We start from the raw sequence: 15,283 nt of genomic DNA, 5'->3' as shown, positions 1-15,283 counted from the left end.
GAGTCCCGGGATCGGTGAAGGCCGGGGCTTGCGCCACAGCGCCTTGCCAGGGTCCTCTTGCGCCGCCTCCGCCACCCGCCCGGGGCCCGCGGCGGAGGGCGGCGGCAGCCAGGCAGGCAGGCAGGCAGGCAGGTAGGCAGGCAGGCGCGTGCATGGGTGAAGCGCGGCACCCGCTGGGCTTGGGACGCGTGGAGCAGGCTCTTGAGGCGCCCAGCGGCAGCCGCCGGCGTCTACGGCCATACCACCCTGAACGCGCCCGATCTCGTCTGATCTCGGAAGCTAAGCAGGGTCGGGCCTGGTTAGTACTTGGATGGGAGACCGCCTGGGAATACCGGGTGCTGTAGGCTTTTGCCTTTTGCCTTTTGCCTCTGGCCTCCTTGACCTCTCCTTTGGCGCCCGCCGCCCCTCCCCCCTCCCTCCGTGTGTCCCTCTCTCCCCGGGGAGCGCGTCTCCTGGGGCCAAACACACCCCGCCCACTGCTCCCTCAGCTCCTCCCGGGCCGGCAAAGCGGCCTGGCCTGGCCTGGCCTGGCCTAGCCTAGCCTGGCCCCGCCCCGCTTCGCCCCGCCCCGCCCCGCCCCGCCCCGCCCCGCCCCCCGAGCCCGCACACCGCACACCCCACGGCACTTCACAAGGGGTCCGCTCGCCGCTCCCCGCTCCCCACTGCCCGCACCAGGCTAAATCCCACTGCACCGGCTGGAAGCCACGCCCCAGCTTTGCACCTTTCCTGACACTGCACCCGCACGCACGGAGGGGTGGGGGGGTGCGGTGAGGGCGGGACCGGGGGCTGGCGCCTGGGGACTGGAGGGTGGGGGCTGGCTGGGTGGATACAAGAACCCAGGAGCGGGCGGGGAGGGCGGGGCAGCGAGACCCCACACTCGGACTCCGCCACGGGCCTGGGCTCCCTGGGTCCCGGACCTCTTCCCTCCCTCGAGCCCTCATCCCCAGGGCCCCCGGCGTTTGGCGAGGCCCAGCTAGGGCAGCGGGCTCGGGCTGGTGATGTTCTCTGGGGGCGCTGGGGCCTCCGGGGTGGCTTTGCACCAGGTGGGGCGGACGGGAATGAAAGGCGGGGGGGTTGGGGGGGCTGGCTGCGCTCGCCCTGGGACTGGGGAGGAGGCGCTGAGAACCCGGCGGGGTGTGGGGGGGGGGGGCCCAGAAGGAAAGGCCGGCCGGATGCCCCACGCTCGCTTCCACCCTCTTCCCAGTGAGCGGCCCGACGTGGTGCGGTGCGGTGCGATGCGGTGCGGTGCGGTGCGGGATGGAAGCGGAGGCGGGCGTGGGGCCAAGCCGGGAGCAGCGTGCAAGAGTCCCGGGATCGGTGAAGGCCGGGGCTTGCGCCACAGCGCCTTGCCAGGGTCCTCTTGCGCCGCCTCCGCCACCCGCCCGGGGCCCGCGGCGGAGGGCGGCGGCAGCCAGGCAGGCAGGCAGGCAGGCGCGTGCATGGGTGAAGCGCGGCACCCGCTGGGCTTGGGACGCGTGGAGCAGGCTCTTGAGGCGCCCAGCGGCAGCCGCCGGCGTCTACGGCCATACCACCCTGAACGCGCCCGATCTCGTCTGATCTCGGAAGCTAAGCAGGGTCGGGCCTGGTTAGTACTTGGATGGGAGACCGCCTGGGAATACCGGGTGCTGTAGGCTTTTGTCTTTTGCCTTTTGCCTCTGGCCTCCTTGACCTCTCCTTTGGCGCCCGCCGCCCCTCCCCCCTCCCTCCGTGTGTCCCTCTCTCCCCGGGGAGCGCGTCTCCTGGGGCCAAACACACCCCGCCCACTGCTCCCTCAGCTCCTCCCGGGCCGGCAAAGCGGCCTGGCCTGGCCTGGCCTGGCCTAGCCTAGCCTGGCCCCGCCCCGCTTCGCCCCGCCCCGCCCCGCCCCGCCCCGCCCCCCGAGCCCGCACACCGCACACCCCACGGCACTTCACAAGGGGTCCGCTCGCCGCTCCCCGCTCCCCACTGCCCGCACCAGGCTAAATCCCACTGCACCGGCTGGAAGCCACGCCCCAGCTTTGCACCTTTCCTGACACTGCACCCGCACGCACGGAGGGGTGGGGGGGTGCGGTGAGGGCGGGACCGGGGGCTGGCGCCTGGGGACTGGAGGGTGGGGGCTGGCTGGGTGGATACAAGAACCCAGGAGCGGGCGGGGAGGGCGGGGCAGCGAGACCCCACACTCGGACTCCGCCACGGGCCTGGGCTCCCTGGGTCCCGGACCTCTTCCCTCCCTCGAGCCCTCATCCCCAGGGCCCCCGGCGTTTGGCGAGGCCCAGCTAGGGCAGCGGGCTCGGGCTGGTGATGTTCTCTGGGGGCGCTGGGGCCTCCGGGGTGGCTTTGCACCAGGTGGGGCGGACGGGAATGAAAGGCGGGGGGGTTGGGGGGGCTGGCTGCGCTCGCCCTGGGACTGGGGAGGAGGCGCTGAGAACCCGGCGGGGTGTGGGGGGGGGGGGGCCCAGAAGGAAAGGCCGGCCGGATGCCCCACGCTCGCTTCCACCCTCTTCCCAGTGAGCGGCCCGACGTGGTGCGGTGCGGTGCGATGCGGTGCGGTGCGGTGCGGGATGGAAGCGGAGGCGGGCGTGGGGCCAAGCCGGGAGCAGCGTGCAAGAGTCCCGGGATCGGTGAAGGCCGGGGCTTGCGCCACAGCGCCTTGCCAGGGTCCTCTTGCGCCGCCTCCGCCACCCGCCCGGGGCCCGCGGCGGAGGGCGGCGGCAGGCAGGCAGGCAGGCAGGCAGGTAGGCAGGCAGGCGCGTGCATGGGTGAAGCGCGGCACCCGCTGGGCTTGGGACGCGTGGAGCAGGCTCTTGAGGCGCCCAGCGGCAGCCGCCGGCGTCTACGGCCATACCACCCTGAATGCGCCCGATCTCGTCTGATCTCGGAAGCTAAGCAGGGTCGGGCCTGGTTAGTACTTGGATGGGAGACCGCCTGGGAATACCGGGTGCTGTAGGCTTTTGCCTTTTGCCTTTTGCCTCTGGCCTCCTTGACCTCTCCTTTGGCGCCCGCCGCCCCTCCCCCCTCCCTCCGTGTGTCCCTCTCTCCCCGGGGAGCGCGTCTCCTGGGGCCAAACACACCCCGCCCACTGCTCCCTCAGCTCCTCCCGGGCCGGCAAAGCGGCCTGGCCTGGCCTGGCCTGGCCTGGCCTAGCCTAGCCTGGCCCCGCCCCGCTTCGCCCCGCCCCGCCCCGCCCCGCCCCGCCCCCCGAGCCCGCACACCGCACACCCCACGGCACTTCACAAGGGGTCCGCTCGCCGCTCCCCGCTCCCCACTGCCCGCACCAGGCTAAATCCCACTGCACCGGCTGGAAGCCACGCCCCAGCTTTGCACCTTTCCTGACACTGCACCCGCACGCACGGAGGGGTGGGGGGGTGCGGTGAGGGCGGGACCGGGGGCTGGCGCCTGGGGACTGGAGGGTGGGGGCTGGCTGGGTGGATACAAGAACCCAGGAGCGGGCGGGGAGGGCGGGGCAGCGAGACCCCACACTCGGACTCCGCCACGGGCCTGGGCTCCCTGGGTCCCGGACCTCTTCCCTCCCTCGAGCCCTCATCCCCAGGGCCCCCGGCGTTTGGCGAGGCCCAGCTAGGGCAGCGGGCTCGGGCTGGTGATGTTCTCTGGGGGCGCTGGGGCCTCCGGGGTGGCTTTGCACCAGGTGGGGCGGACGGGAATGAAAGGCGGGGGGGTTGGGGGGGCTGGCTGCGCTCGCCCTGGGACTGGGGAGGAGGCGCTGAGAACCCGGCGGGGTGTGGGGGGGGGGGGGCCCAGAAGGAAAGGCCGGCCGGATGCCCCACGCTCGCTTCCACCCTCTTCCCAGTGAGCGGCCCGACGTGGTGCGGTGCGGTGCGATGCGGTGCGGTGCGGTGCGGGATGGAAGCGGAGGCGGGCGTGGGGCCAAGCCGGGAGCAGCGTGCAAGAGTCCCGGGATCGGTGAAGGCCGGGGCTTGCGCCACAGCGCCTTGCCAGGGTCCTCTTGCGCCGCCTCCGCCACCCGCCCGGGGCCCGCGGCGGAGGGCGGCGGCAGCCAGGCAGGCAGGCAGGCAGGCGCGTGCATGGGTGAAGCGCGGCACCCGCTGGGCTTGGGACGCGTGGAGCAGGCTCTTGAGGCGCCCAGCGGCAGCCGCCGGCGTCTACGGCCATACCACCCTGAACGCGCCCGATCTCGTCTGATCTCGGAAGCTAAGCAGGGTCGGGCCTGGTTAGTACTTGGATGGGAGACCGCCTGGGAATACCGGGTGCTGTAGGCTTTTGCCTTTTGCCTTTTGCCTCTGGCCTCCTTGACCTCTCCTTTGGCGCCCGCCGCCCCTCCCCCCTCCCTCCGTGTGTCCCTCTCTCCCCGGGGAGCGCGTCTCCTGGGGCCAAACACACCCCGCCCACTGCTCCCTCAGCTCCTCCCGGGCCGGCAAAGCGGCCTGGCCTGGCCTGGCCTGGCCTGGCCTGGCCTAGCCTAGCCTGGCCCCGCCCCGCTTCGCCCCGCCCCGCCCCGCCCCGCCCCGCCCCCCGAGCCCGCACACCGCACACCCCACGGCACTTCACAAGGGGTCCGCTCGCCGCTCCCCGCTCCCCACTGCCCGCACCAGGCTAAATCCCACTGCACCGGCTGGAAGCCACGCCCCAGCTTTGCACCTTTCCTGACACTGCACCCGCACGCACGGAGGGGTGGGGGGGTGCGGTGAGGGCGGGACCGGGGGCTGGCGCCTGGGGACTGGAGGGTGGGGGCTGGCTGGGTGGATACAAGAACCCAGGAGCGGGCGGGGAGGGCGGGGCAGCGAGACCCCACACTCGGACTCCGCCACGGGCCTGGGCTCCCTGGGTCCCGGACCTCTTCCCTCCCTCGAGCCCTCATCCCCAGGGCCCCCGGCGTTTGGCGAGGCCCAGCTAGGGCAGCGGGCTCGGGCTGGTGATGTTCTCTGGGGGCGCTGGGGCCTCCGGGGTGGCTTTGCACCAGGTGGGGCGGACGGGAATGAAAGGCGGGGGGGTTGGGGGGGCTGGCTGCGCTCGCCCTGGGACTGGGGAGGAGGCGCTGAGAACCCGGCGGGGTGTGGGGGGGGGGGGGCCCAGAAGGAAAGGCCGGCCGGATGCCCCACGCTCGCTTCCACCCTCTTCCCAGTGAGCGGCCCGACGTGGTGCGGTGCGGTGCGATGCGGTGCGGTGCGGTGCGGGATGGAAGCGGAGGCGGGCGTGGGGCCAAGCCGGGAGCAGCGTGCAAGAGTCCCGGGATCGGTGAAGGCCGGGGCTTGCGCCACAGCGCCTTGCCAGGGTCCTCTTGCGCCGCCTCCGCCACCCGCCCGGGGCCCGCGGCGGAGGGCGGCGGCAGCCAGGCAGGCAGGCAGGCAGGCGCGTGCATGGGTGAAGCGCGGCACCCGCTGGGCTTGGGACGCGTGGAGCAGGCTCTTGAGGCGCCCAGCGGCAGCCGCCGGCGTCTACGGCCATACCACCCTGAACGCGCCCGATCTCGTCTGATCTCGGAAGCTAAGCAGGGTCGGGCCTGGTTAGTACTTGGATGGGAGACCGCCTGGGAATACCGGGTGCTGTAGGCTTTTGCCTTTTGCCTTTTGCCTCTGGCCTCCTTGACCTCTCCTTTGGCGCCCGCCGCCCCTCCCCCCTCCCTCCGTGTGTCCCTCTCTCCCCGGGGAGCGCGTCTCCTGGGGCCAAACACACCCCGCCCACTGCTCCCTCAGCTCCTCCCGGGCCGGCAAAGCGGCCTGGCCTGGCCTGGCCTGGCCTGGCCTGGCCTAGCCTAGCCTGGCCCCGCCCCGCTTCGCCCCGCCCCGCCCCGCCCCGCCCCGCCCCCCGAGCCCGCACACCGCACACCCCACGGCACTTCACAAGGGGTCCGCTCGCCGCTCCCCGCTCCCCACTGCCCGCACCAGGCTAAATCCCACTGCACCGGCTGGAAGCCACGCCCCAGCTTTGCACCTTTCCTGACACTGCACCCGCACGCACGGAGGGGTGGGGGGGTGCGGTGAGGGCGGGACCGGGGGCTGGCGCCTGGGGACTGGAGGGTGGGGGCTGGCTGGGTGGATACAAGAACCCAGGAGCGGGCGGGGAGGGCGGGGCAGCGAGACCCCACACTCGGACTCCGCCACGGGCCTGGGCTCCCTGGGTCCCGGACCTCTTCCCTCCCTCGAGCCCTCATCCCCAGGGCCCCCGGCGTTTGGCGAGGCCCAGCTAGGGCAGCGGGCTCGGGCTGGTGATGTTCTCTGGGGGCGCTGGGGCCTCCGGGGTGGCTTTGCACCAGGTGGGGCGGACGGGAATGAAAGGCGGGGGGGTTGGGGGGGCTGGCTGCGCTCGCCCTGGGACTGGGGAGGAGGCGCTGAGAACCCGGCGGGGTGTGGGGGGGGGGGGGCCCAGAAGGAAAGGCCGGCCGGATGCCCCACGCTCGCTTCCACCCTCTTCCCAGTGAGCGGCCCGACGTGGTGCGGTGCGGTGCGATGCGGTGCGGTGCGGTGCGGGATGGAAGCGGAGGCGGGCGTGGGGCCAAGCCGGGAGCAGCGTGCAAGAGTCCCGGGATCGGTGAAGGCCGGGGCTTGCGCCACAGCGCCTTGCCAGGGTCCTCTTGCGCCGCCTCCGCCACCCGCCCGGGGCCCGCGGCGGAGGGCGGCGGCAGGCAGGCAGGCAGGCAGGCAGGTAGGCAGGCAGGCGCGTGCATGGGTGAAGCGCGGCACCCGCTGGGCTTGGGACGCGTGGAGCAGGCTCTTGAGGCGCCCAGCGGCAGCCGCCGGCGTCTACGGCCATACCACCCTGAATGCGCCCGATCTCGTCTGATCTCGGAAGCTAAGCAGGGTCGGGCCTGGTTAGTACTTGGATGGGAGACCGCCTGGGAATACCGGGTGCTGTAGGCTTTTGCCTTTTGCCTTTTGCCTCTGGCCTCCTTGACCTCTCCTTTGGCGCCCGCCGCCCCTCCCCCCTCCCTCCGTGTGTCCCTCTCTCCCCGGGGAGCGCGTCTCCTGGGGCCAAACACACCCCGCCCACTGCTCCCTCAGCTCCTCCCGGGCCGGCAAAGCGGCCTGGCCTGGCCTGGCCTGGCCTGGCCTAGCCTAGCCTGGCCCCGCCCCGCTTCGCCCCGCCCCGCCCCGCCCCGCCCCGCCCCCCGAGCCCGCACACCGCACACCCCACGGCACTTCACAAGGGGTCCGCTCGCCGCTCCCCGCTCCCCACTGCCCGCACCAGGCTAAATCCCACTGCACCGGCTGGAAGCCACGCCCCAGCTTTGCACCTTTCCTGACACTGCACCCGCACGCACGGAGGGGTGGGGGGGTGCGGTGAGGGCGGGACCGGGGGCTGGCGCCTGGGGACTGGAGGGTGGGGGCTGGCTGGGTGGATACAAGAACCCAGGAGCGGGCGGGGAGGGCGGGGCAGCGAGACCCCACACTCGGACTCCGCCACGGGCCTGGGCTCCCTGGGTCCCGGACCTCTTCCCTCCCTCGAGCCCTCATCCCCAGGGCCCCCGGCGTTTGGCGAGGCCCAGCTAGGGCAGCGGGCTCGGGCTGGTGATGTTCTCTGGGGGCGCTGGGGCCTCCGGGGTGGCTTTGCACCAGGTGGGGCGGACGGGAATGAAAGGCGGGGGGGTTGGGGGGGCTGGCTGCGCTCGCCCTGGGACTGGGGAGGAGGCGCTGAGAACCCGGCGGGGTGTGGGGGGGGGGGGGGCCCAGAAGGAAAGGCCGGCCGGATGCCCCACGCTCGCTTCCACCCTCTTCCCAGTGAGCGGCCCGACGTGGTGCGGTGCGGTGCGATGCGGTGCGGTGCGGTGCGGGATGGAAGCGGAGGCGGGCGTGGGGCCAAGCCGGGAGCAGCGTGCAAGAGTCCCGGGATCGGTGAAGGCCGGGGCTTGCGCCACAGCGCCTTGCCAGGGTCCTCTTGCGCCGCCTCCGCCACCCGCCCGGGGCCCGCGGCGGAGGGCGGCGGCAGCCAGGCAGGCAGGCAGGCAGGCGCGTGCATGGGTGAAGCGCGGCACCCGCTGGGCTTGGGACGCGTGGAGCAGGCTCTTGAGGCGCCCAGCGGCAGCCGCCGGCGTCTACGGCCATACCACCCTGAACGCGCCCGATCTCGTCTGATCTCGGAAGCTAAGCAGGGTCGGGCCTGGTTAGTACTTGGATGGGAGACCGCCTGGGAATACCGGGTGCTGTAGGCTTTTGCCTTTTGCCTTTTGCCTCTGGCCTCCTTGACCTCTCCTTTGGCGCCCGCCGCCCCTCCCCCCTCCCTCCGTGTGTCCCTCTCTCCCCGGGGAGCGCGTCTCCTGGGGCCAAACACACCCCGCCCACTGCTCCCTCAGCTCCTCCCGGGCCGGCAAAGCGGCCTGGCCTGGCCTGGCCTGGCCTGGCCTGGCCTAGCCTAGCCTGGCCCCGCCCCGCTTCGCCCCGCCCCGCCCCGCCCCGCCCCGCCCCCCGAGCCCGCACACCGCACACCCCACGGCACTTCACAAGGGGTCCGCTCGCCGCTCCCCGCTCCCCACTGCCCGCACCAGGCTAAATCCCACTGCACCGGCTGGAAGCCACGCCCCAGCTTTGCACCTTTCCTGACACTGCACCCGCACGCACGGAGGGGTGGGGGGGTGCGGTGAGGGCGGGACCGGGGGCTGGCGCCTGGGGACTGGAGGGTGGGGGCTGGCTGGGTGGATACAAGAACCCAGGAGCGGGCGGGGAGGGCGGGGCAGCGAGACCCCACACTCGGACTCCGCCACGGGCCTGGGCTCCCTGGGTCCCGGACCTCTTCCCTCCCTCGAGCCCTCATCCCCAGGGCCCCCGGCGTTTGGCGAGGCCCAGCTAGGGCAGCGGGCTCGGGCTGGTGATGTTCTCTGGGGGCGCTGGGGCCTCCGGGGTGGCTTTGCACCAGGTGGGGCGGACGGGAATGAAAGGCGGGGGGGTTGGGGGGGCTGGCTGCGCTCGCCCTGGGACTGGGGAGGAGGCGCTGAGAACCCGGCGGGGTGTGGGGGGGGGGGGGCCCAGAAGGAAAGGCCGGCCGGATGCCCCACGCTCGCTTCCACCCTCTTCCCAGTGAGCGGCCCGACGTGGTGCGGTGCGGTGCGATGCGGTGCGGTGCGGTGCGGGATGGAAGCGGAGGCGGGCGTGGGGCCAAGCCGGGAGCAGCGTGCAAGAGTCCCGGGATCGGTGAAGGCCGGGGCTTGCGCCACAGCGCCTTGCCAGGGTCCTCTTGCGCCGCCTCCGCCACCCGCCCGGGGCCCGCGGCGGAGGGCGGCGGCAGCCAGGCAGGCAGGCAGGCAGGCGCGTGCATGGGTGAAGCGCGGCACCCGCTGGGCTTGGGACGCGTGGAGCAGGCTCTTGAGGCGCCCAGCGGCAGCCGCCGGCGTCTACGGCCATACCACCCTGAACGCGCCCGATCTCGTCTGATCTCGGAAGCTAAGCAGGGTCGGGCCTGGTTAGTACTTGGATGGGAGACCGCCTGGGAATACCGGGTGCTGTAGGCTTTTGCCTTTTGCCTTTTGCCTCTGGCCTCCTTGACCTCTCCTTTGGCGCCCGCCGCCCCTCCCCCCTCCCTCCGTGTGTCCCTCTCTCCCCGGGGAGCGCGTCTCCTGGGGCCAAACACACCCCGCCCACTGCTCCCTCAGCTCCTCCCGGGCCGGCAAAGCGGCCTGGCCTGGCCTGGCCTGGCCTGGCCTGGCCTAGCCTAGCCTGGCCCCGCCCCGCTTCGCCCCGCCCCGCCCCGCCCCGCCCCGCCCCCCGAGCCCGCACACCGCACACCCCACGGCACTTCACAAGGGGTCCGCTCGCCGCTCCCCGCTCCCCACTGCCCGCACCAGGCTAAATCCCACTGCACCGGCTGGAAGCCACGCCCCAGCTTTGCACCTTTCCTGACACTGCACCCGCACGCACGGAGGGGTGGGGGGGTGCGGTGAGGGCGGGACCGGGGGCTGGCGCCTGGGGACTGGAGGGTGGGGGCTGGCTGGGTGGATACAAGAACCCAGGAGCGGGCGGGGAGGGCGGGGCAGCGAGACCCCACACTCGGACTCCGCCACGGGCCTGGGCTCCCTGGGTCCCGGACCTCTTCCCTCCCTCGAGCCCTCATCCCCAGGGCCCCCGGCGTTTGGCGAGGCCCAGCTAGGGCAGCGGGCTCGGGCTGGTGATGTTCTCTGGGGGCGCTGGGGCCTCCGGGGTGGCTTTGCACCAGGTGGGGCGGACGGGAATGAAAGGCGGGGGGGTTGGGGGGGCTGGCTGCGCTCGCCCTGGGACTGGGGAGGAGGCGCTGAGAACCCGGCGGGGTGTGGGGGGGGGGGGGGCCCAGAAGGAAAGGCCGGCCGGATGCCCCACGCTCGCTTCCACCCTCTTCCCAGTGAGCGGCCCGACGTGGTGCGGTGCGGTGCGATGCGGTGCGGTGCGGTGCGGGATGGAAGCGGAGGCGGGCGTGGGGCCAAGCCGGGAGCAGCGTGCAAGAGTCCCGGGATCGGTGAAGGCCGGGGCTTGCGCCACAGCGCCTTGCCAGGGTCCTCTTGCGCCGCCTCCGCCACCCGCCCGGGGCCCGCGGCGGAGGGCGGCGGCAGCCAGGCAGGCAGGCAGGCAGGCGCGTGCATGGGTGAAGCGCGGCACCCGCTGGGCTTGGGACGCGTGGAGCAGGCTCTTGAGGCGCCCAGCGGCAGCCGCCGGCGTCTACGGCCATACCACCCTGAACGCGCCCGATCTCGTCTGATCTCGGAAGCTAAGCAGGGTCGGGCCTGGTTAGTACTTGGATGGGAGACCGCCTGGGAATACCGGGTGCTGTAGGCTTTTGCCTTTTGCCTTTTGCCTCTGGCCTCCTTGACCTCTCCTTTGGCGCCCGCCGCCCCTCCCCCCTCCCTCCGTGTGTCCCTCTCTCCCCGGGGAGCGCGTCTCCTGGGGCCAAACACACCCCGCCCACTGCTCCCTCAGCTCCTCCCGGGCCGGCAAAGCGGCCTGGCCTGGCCTGGCCTGGCCTGGCCTAGCCTAGCCTGGCCCCGCCCCGCTTCGCCCCGCCCCGCCCCGCCCCCCGAGCCCGCACACCGCACACCCCACGGCACTTCACAAGGGGTCCGCTCGCCGCTCCCCGCTCCCCACTGCCCGCACCAGGCTAAATCCCACTGCACCGGCTGGAAGCCACGCCCCAGCTTTGCACCTTTCCTGACACTGCACCCGCACGCACGGAGGGGTGGGGGGGTGCGGTGAGGGCGGGACCGGGGGCTGGCGCCTGGGGACTGGAGGGTGGGGGCTGGCTGGGTGGATACAAGAACCCAGGAGCGGGCGGGGAGGGCGGGGCAGCGAGACCCCACACTCGGACTCCGCCACGGGCCTGGGCTCCCTGGGTCCCGGACCTCTTCCCTCCCTCGAGCCCTCATCCCCAGGGCCCCCGGCGTTTGGCGAGGCCCAGCTAGGGCAGCGGGCTCGGGCTGGTGATGTTCTCTGGGGGCGCTGGGGCCTCCGGGGTGGCTTTGCACCAGGTGGGGCGGACGGGAATGAAAGGCGGGGGGGTTGGGGGGGCTGGCTGCGCTCGCCCTGGGACTGGGGAGGAGGCGCTGAGAACCCGGCGGGGTGTGGGGGGGGGGGGCCCAGAAGGAAAGGCCGGCCGGATGCCCCACGCTCGCTTCCACCCTCTTCCCAGTGAGCGGCCCGACGTGGTGCGGTGCGGTGCGATGCGGTGCGGTGCGGTGCGGGATGGAAGCGGAGGCGGGCGTGGGGCCAAGCCGGGAGCAGCGTGCAAGAGTCCCGGGATCGGTGAAGGCCGGGGCTTGCGCCACAGCGCCTTGCCAGGGTCCTCTTGCGCCGCCTCCGCCACCCGCCCGGGGCCCGCGGCGGAGGGCGGCGGCAGCCAGGCAGGCAGGCAGGCAGGCGCGTGCATGGGTGAAGCGCGGCACCCGCTGGGCTTGGGACGCGTGGAGCAGGCTCTTGAGGCGCCCAGCGGCAGCCGCCGGCGTCTACGGCCATACCACCCTGAACGCGCCCGATCTCGTCTGATCTCGGAAGCTAAGCAGGGTCGGGCCTGGTTAGTACTTGGATGGGAGACCGCCTGGGAATACCGGGTGCTGTAGGCTTTTGCCTTTTGCCTTTTGCCTCTGGCCTCCTTGACCTCTCCTTTGGCGCCCGCCGCCCCTCCCCCCTCCCTCCGTGTGTCCCTCTCTCCCCGGGGAGCGCGTCTCCTGGGGCCAAACACACCCCGCCCACTGCTCCCTCAGCTCCTCCCGGGCCGGCAAAGCGGCCTGGCCTGGCCTGGCCTGGCCTGGCCTGGCCTAGCCTAGCCTGGCCCCGCCCCGCTTCGCCCCGCCCCGCCCCGCCCCGCCCCGCCCCCCGAGCCCGCACACCGCACACCCCACGGCACTTCACAAGGGGTCCGCTCGCCGCTCCCCGCTCCCCACTGCCCGCACCAGGCTAAATCCCACTGCACCGGCTGGAAGCCACGCCCCAGCTTTGCACCTTTCCTGACACTGCACCCGCACGCACGGAGGGGTGGGGGGGTGCGGTGAGGGCGGGACCGGGGGCTGGCGCCTGGGGACTGGAGGGTGGGGGCTGGCTGGGTGGATACAAGAACCCAGGAGCGGGCGGGGAGGGCGGGGCAGCGAGACCCCACACTCGGACTCCGCCACGGGCCTGGGCTCCCTGGGTCCCGGACCTCTTCCCTCCCTCGAGCCCTCATCCCCAGGGCCCCCCGGCGTTTGGCGAGGCCCAGCTAGGGCAGCGGGCTCGGGCTGGTGATGTTCTCTGGGGGCGCTGGGGCCTCCGGGGTGGCTTTGCACCAGGTGGGGCGGACGGGAATGAAAGGCGGGGGGGTTGGGGGGGCTGGCTGCGCTCGCCCTGGGACTGGGGAGGAGGCGCTGAGAACCCGGCGGGGTGTGTGGGGGGGGGGGGGCCCAGAAGGAAAGGCCGGCCGGATGCCCCACGCTCGCTTCCACCCTCTTCCCAGTGAGCGGGCCCCGACGTGGTGCGGTGCGGTGCGATGCGGTGCGGTGCGGTGCGGGATGGAAGCGGAGGCGGGCGTGGGGCCAAGCCGGGAGCAGCGTGCAAGAGTCCCGGGATCGGTGAAGGCCGGGGCTTGCGCCACAGCGCCTTGCCAGGGTCCTCTTGCGCCGCCTCCGCCACCCGCCCGGGGCCCGCGGCGGAGGGCGGCGGCAGCCAGGCAGGCAGGCAGGCAGGCGCGTGCATGGGTGAAGCGCGGCACCCGCTGGGCTTGGGACGCGTGGAGCAGGCTCTTGAGGCGCCCAGCGGCAGCCGCCGGCGTCTACGGCCATACCACCCTGAACGCGCCCGATCTCGTCTGATCTCGGAAGCTAAGCAGGGTCGGGCCTGGTTAGTACTTGGATGGGAGACCGCCTGGGAATACCGGGTGCTGTAGGCTTTTGCCTTTTGCCTTTTGCCTCTGGCCTCCTTGACCTCTCCTTTGGCGCCCGCCGCCCCTCCCCCCTCCCTCCGTGTGTCCCTCTCTCCCCGGGGAGCGCGTCTCCTGGGGCCAAACACACCCCGCCCACTGCTCCCTCAGCTCCTCCCGGGCCGGCAAAGCGGCCTGGCCTGGCCTGGCCTGGCCTGGCCTAGCCTAGCCTGGCCCCGCCCCGCTTCGCCCCGCCCCGCCCCGCCCCGCCCCGCCCCCCGAGCCCGCACACCGCACACCCCACGGCACTTCACAAGGGGTCCGCTCGCCGCTCCCCGCTCCCCACTGCCCGCACCAGGCTAAATCCCACTGCACCGGCTGGAAGCCACGCCCCAGCTTTGCACCTTTCCTGACACTGCACCCGCACGCACGGAGGGGTGGGGGGGTGCGGTGAGGGCGGGACCGGGGGCTGGCGCCTGGGGACTGGAGGGTGGGGGCTGGCTGGGTGGATACAAGAACCCAGGAGCGGGCGGGGAGGGCGGGGCAGCGAGACCCCACACTCGGACTCCGCCACGGGCCTGGGCTCCCTGGGTCCCGGACCTCTTCCCTCCCTCGAGCCCTCATCCCCAGGGCCCCCGGCGTTTGGCGAGGCCCAGCTAGGGCAGCGGGCTCGGGCTGGTGATGTTCTCTGGGGGCGCTGGGGCCTCCGGGGTGGCTTTGCACCAGGTGGGGCGGACGGGAATGAAAGGCGGGGGGGTTGGGGGGGCTGGCTGCGCTCGCCCTGGGACTGGGGAGGAGGCGCTGAGAACCCGGCGGGGTGTGGGGGGGGGGGGGGCCCAGAAGGAAAGGCCGGCCGGATGCCCCACGCTCGCTTCCACCCTCTTCCCAGTGAGCGGCCCGACGTGGTGCGGTGCGGTGCGATGCGGTGCGGTGCGGTGCGGGATGGAAGCGGAGGCGGGCGTGGGGCCAAGCCGGGAGCAGCGTGCAAGAGTCCCGGGATCGGTGAAGGCCGGGGCTTGCGCCACAGCGCCTTGCCAGGGTCCTCTTGCGCCGCCTCCGCCACCCGCCCGGGGCCCGCGGCGGAGGGCGGCGGCAGCCAGGCAGGCAGGCAGGCAGGCGCGTGCATGGGTGAAGCGCGGCACCCGCTGGGCTTGGGACGCGTGGAGCAGGCTCTTGAGGCGCCCAGCGGCAGCCGCCGGCGTCTACGGCCATACCACCCTGAACGCGCCCGATCTCGTCTGATCTCGGAAGCTAAGCAGGGTCGGGCCTGGTTAGTACTTGGATGGGAGACCGCCTGGGAATACCGGGTGCTGTAGGCTTTTGCCTTTTGCCTTTTGCCTCTGGCCTCCTTGACCTCTCCTTTGGCGCCCGCCGCCCCTCCCCCCTCCCTCCGTGTGTCCCTCTCTCCCCGGGGAGCGCGTCTCCTGGGGCCAAACACACCCCGCCCACTGCTCCCTCAGCTCCTCCCGGGCCGGCAAAGCGGCCTGGCCTGGCCTGGCCTGGCCTGGCCTGGCCTAGCCTAGCCTGGCCCCGCCCCGCTTCGCCCCGCCCCGCCCCGCCCCGCCCCGCCCCCCGAGCCCGCACACCGCACACCCCACGGCACTTCACAAGGGGTCCGCTCGCCGCTCCCCCGCTCCCCACTGCCCGCACCAGGCTAAATCCCACTGCACCGGCTGGAAGCCACGCCCCAGCTTTGCACCTTTCCTGACACTGCACCCGCACGCACGGAGGGGTGGGGGGGTGCGGTGAGGGCGGGACCGGGGGCTGGCGCCTGGGGACTGGAGGGTGGGGGCTGGCTGGGTGGATACAAGAACCCAGGAGCGGGCGGGGAGGGCGGGGCAGCGAGACCCCACACTCGGACTCCGCCACGGGCCTGGGCTCCCTGGGTCCCGGACCTCTTCCCTCCCTCGAGCCCTCATCCCCAGGGCCCCCGGCGTTTGGCGAGGCCCAGCTAGGGCAGCGGGCTCGGGCTGGTGATGTTCTCTGGGGGCGCTGGGGCCTCCGGGGTGGCTTTGCACCAGGTGGGGCGGACGGGAATGAAAGGCGG

General features: G+C 73.3%; 12 non-coding genes across 12 annotated transcripts; all 12 read left to right on the top strand.

Moving 5' to 3' along the window:
* The first annotated feature begins 228 nt into the window (after window positions 1-228).
* On the top strand, window positions 229-347 carry LOC125159926 (5S ribosomal RNA). Its single transcript, XR_007149988.1, has one exon. It is a non-coding gene; the product is annotated as a 5S ribosomal RNA (ribosomal RNA).
* Window positions 348-1,515: 1,168 nt separating this feature from the next.
* On the top strand, window positions 1,516-1,634 carry LOC125159925 (5S ribosomal RNA). Its single transcript, XR_007149987.1, has one exon. It is a non-coding gene; the product is annotated as a 5S ribosomal RNA (ribosomal RNA).
* Window positions 1,635-2,810: 1,176 nt separating this feature from the next.
* On the top strand, window positions 2,811-2,929 carry LOC125160022 (5S ribosomal RNA). The gene has a single exon (XR_007150081.1). It is a non-coding gene; the product is annotated as a 5S ribosomal RNA (ribosomal RNA).
* A 1,169-nt stretch (window positions 2,930-4,098) lies between these two features.
* On the top strand, window positions 4,099-4,217 carry LOC125159924 (5S ribosomal RNA). Its single transcript, XR_007149986.1, has one exon. It is a non-coding gene; the product is annotated as a 5S ribosomal RNA (ribosomal RNA).
* Window positions 4,218-5,391: 1,174 nt separating this feature from the next.
* On the top strand, window positions 5,392-5,510 carry LOC125159923 (5S ribosomal RNA). The gene has a single exon (XR_007149985.1). It is a non-coding gene; the product is annotated as a 5S ribosomal RNA (ribosomal RNA).
* Window positions 5,511-6,696: 1,186 nt separating this feature from the next.
* Window positions 6,697-6,815, top strand: LOC125159910 (5S ribosomal RNA). The gene has a single exon (XR_007149973.1). It is a non-coding gene; the product is annotated as a 5S ribosomal RNA (ribosomal RNA).
* A 1,170-nt stretch (window positions 6,816-7,985) lies between these two features.
* LOC125159922 (5S ribosomal RNA) lies at window positions 7,986-8,104 on the top strand. The gene has a single exon (XR_007149984.1). It is a non-coding gene; the product is annotated as a 5S ribosomal RNA (ribosomal RNA).
* Window positions 8,105-9,278: 1,174 nt separating this feature from the next.
* On the top strand, window positions 9,279-9,397 carry LOC125159921 (5S ribosomal RNA). The gene has a single exon (XR_007149983.1). It is a non-coding gene; the product is annotated as a 5S ribosomal RNA (ribosomal RNA).
* Window positions 9,398-10,572: 1,175 nt separating this feature from the next.
* LOC125159920 (5S ribosomal RNA) lies at window positions 10,573-10,691 on the top strand. Its single transcript, XR_007149982.1, has one exon. It is a non-coding gene; the product is annotated as a 5S ribosomal RNA (ribosomal RNA).
* A 1,158-nt stretch (window positions 10,692-11,849) lies between these two features.
* On the top strand, window positions 11,850-11,968 carry LOC125159919 (5S ribosomal RNA). Its single transcript, XR_007149981.1, has one exon. It is a non-coding gene; the product is annotated as a 5S ribosomal RNA (ribosomal RNA).
* A 1,179-nt stretch (window positions 11,969-13,147) lies between these two features.
* LOC125159918 (5S ribosomal RNA) lies at window positions 13,148-13,266 on the top strand. Its single transcript, XR_007149980.1, has one exon. It is a non-coding gene; the product is annotated as a 5S ribosomal RNA (ribosomal RNA).
* Window positions 13,267-14,436: 1,170 nt separating this feature from the next.
* LOC125159916 (5S ribosomal RNA) lies at window positions 14,437-14,555 on the top strand. The gene has a single exon (XR_007149978.1). It is a non-coding gene; the product is annotated as a 5S ribosomal RNA (ribosomal RNA).
* Window positions 14,556-15,283: the final 728 nt, after the last annotated feature.

Source organism: Prionailurus viverrinus, unplaced genomic scaffold (assembly GCF_022837055.1).
Source record: "Prionailurus viverrinus isolate Anna unplaced genomic scaffold, UM_Priviv_1.0 scaffold_90, whole genome shotgun sequence".
NCBI lineage: Eukaryota > Metazoa > Chordata > Mammalia > Carnivora > Felidae > Prionailurus > Prionailurus viverrinus.
The sequence above is the reverse complement of the archived record's forward strand: the minus strand, read 5'-3'. Positions and strand labels throughout refer to the sequence as shown.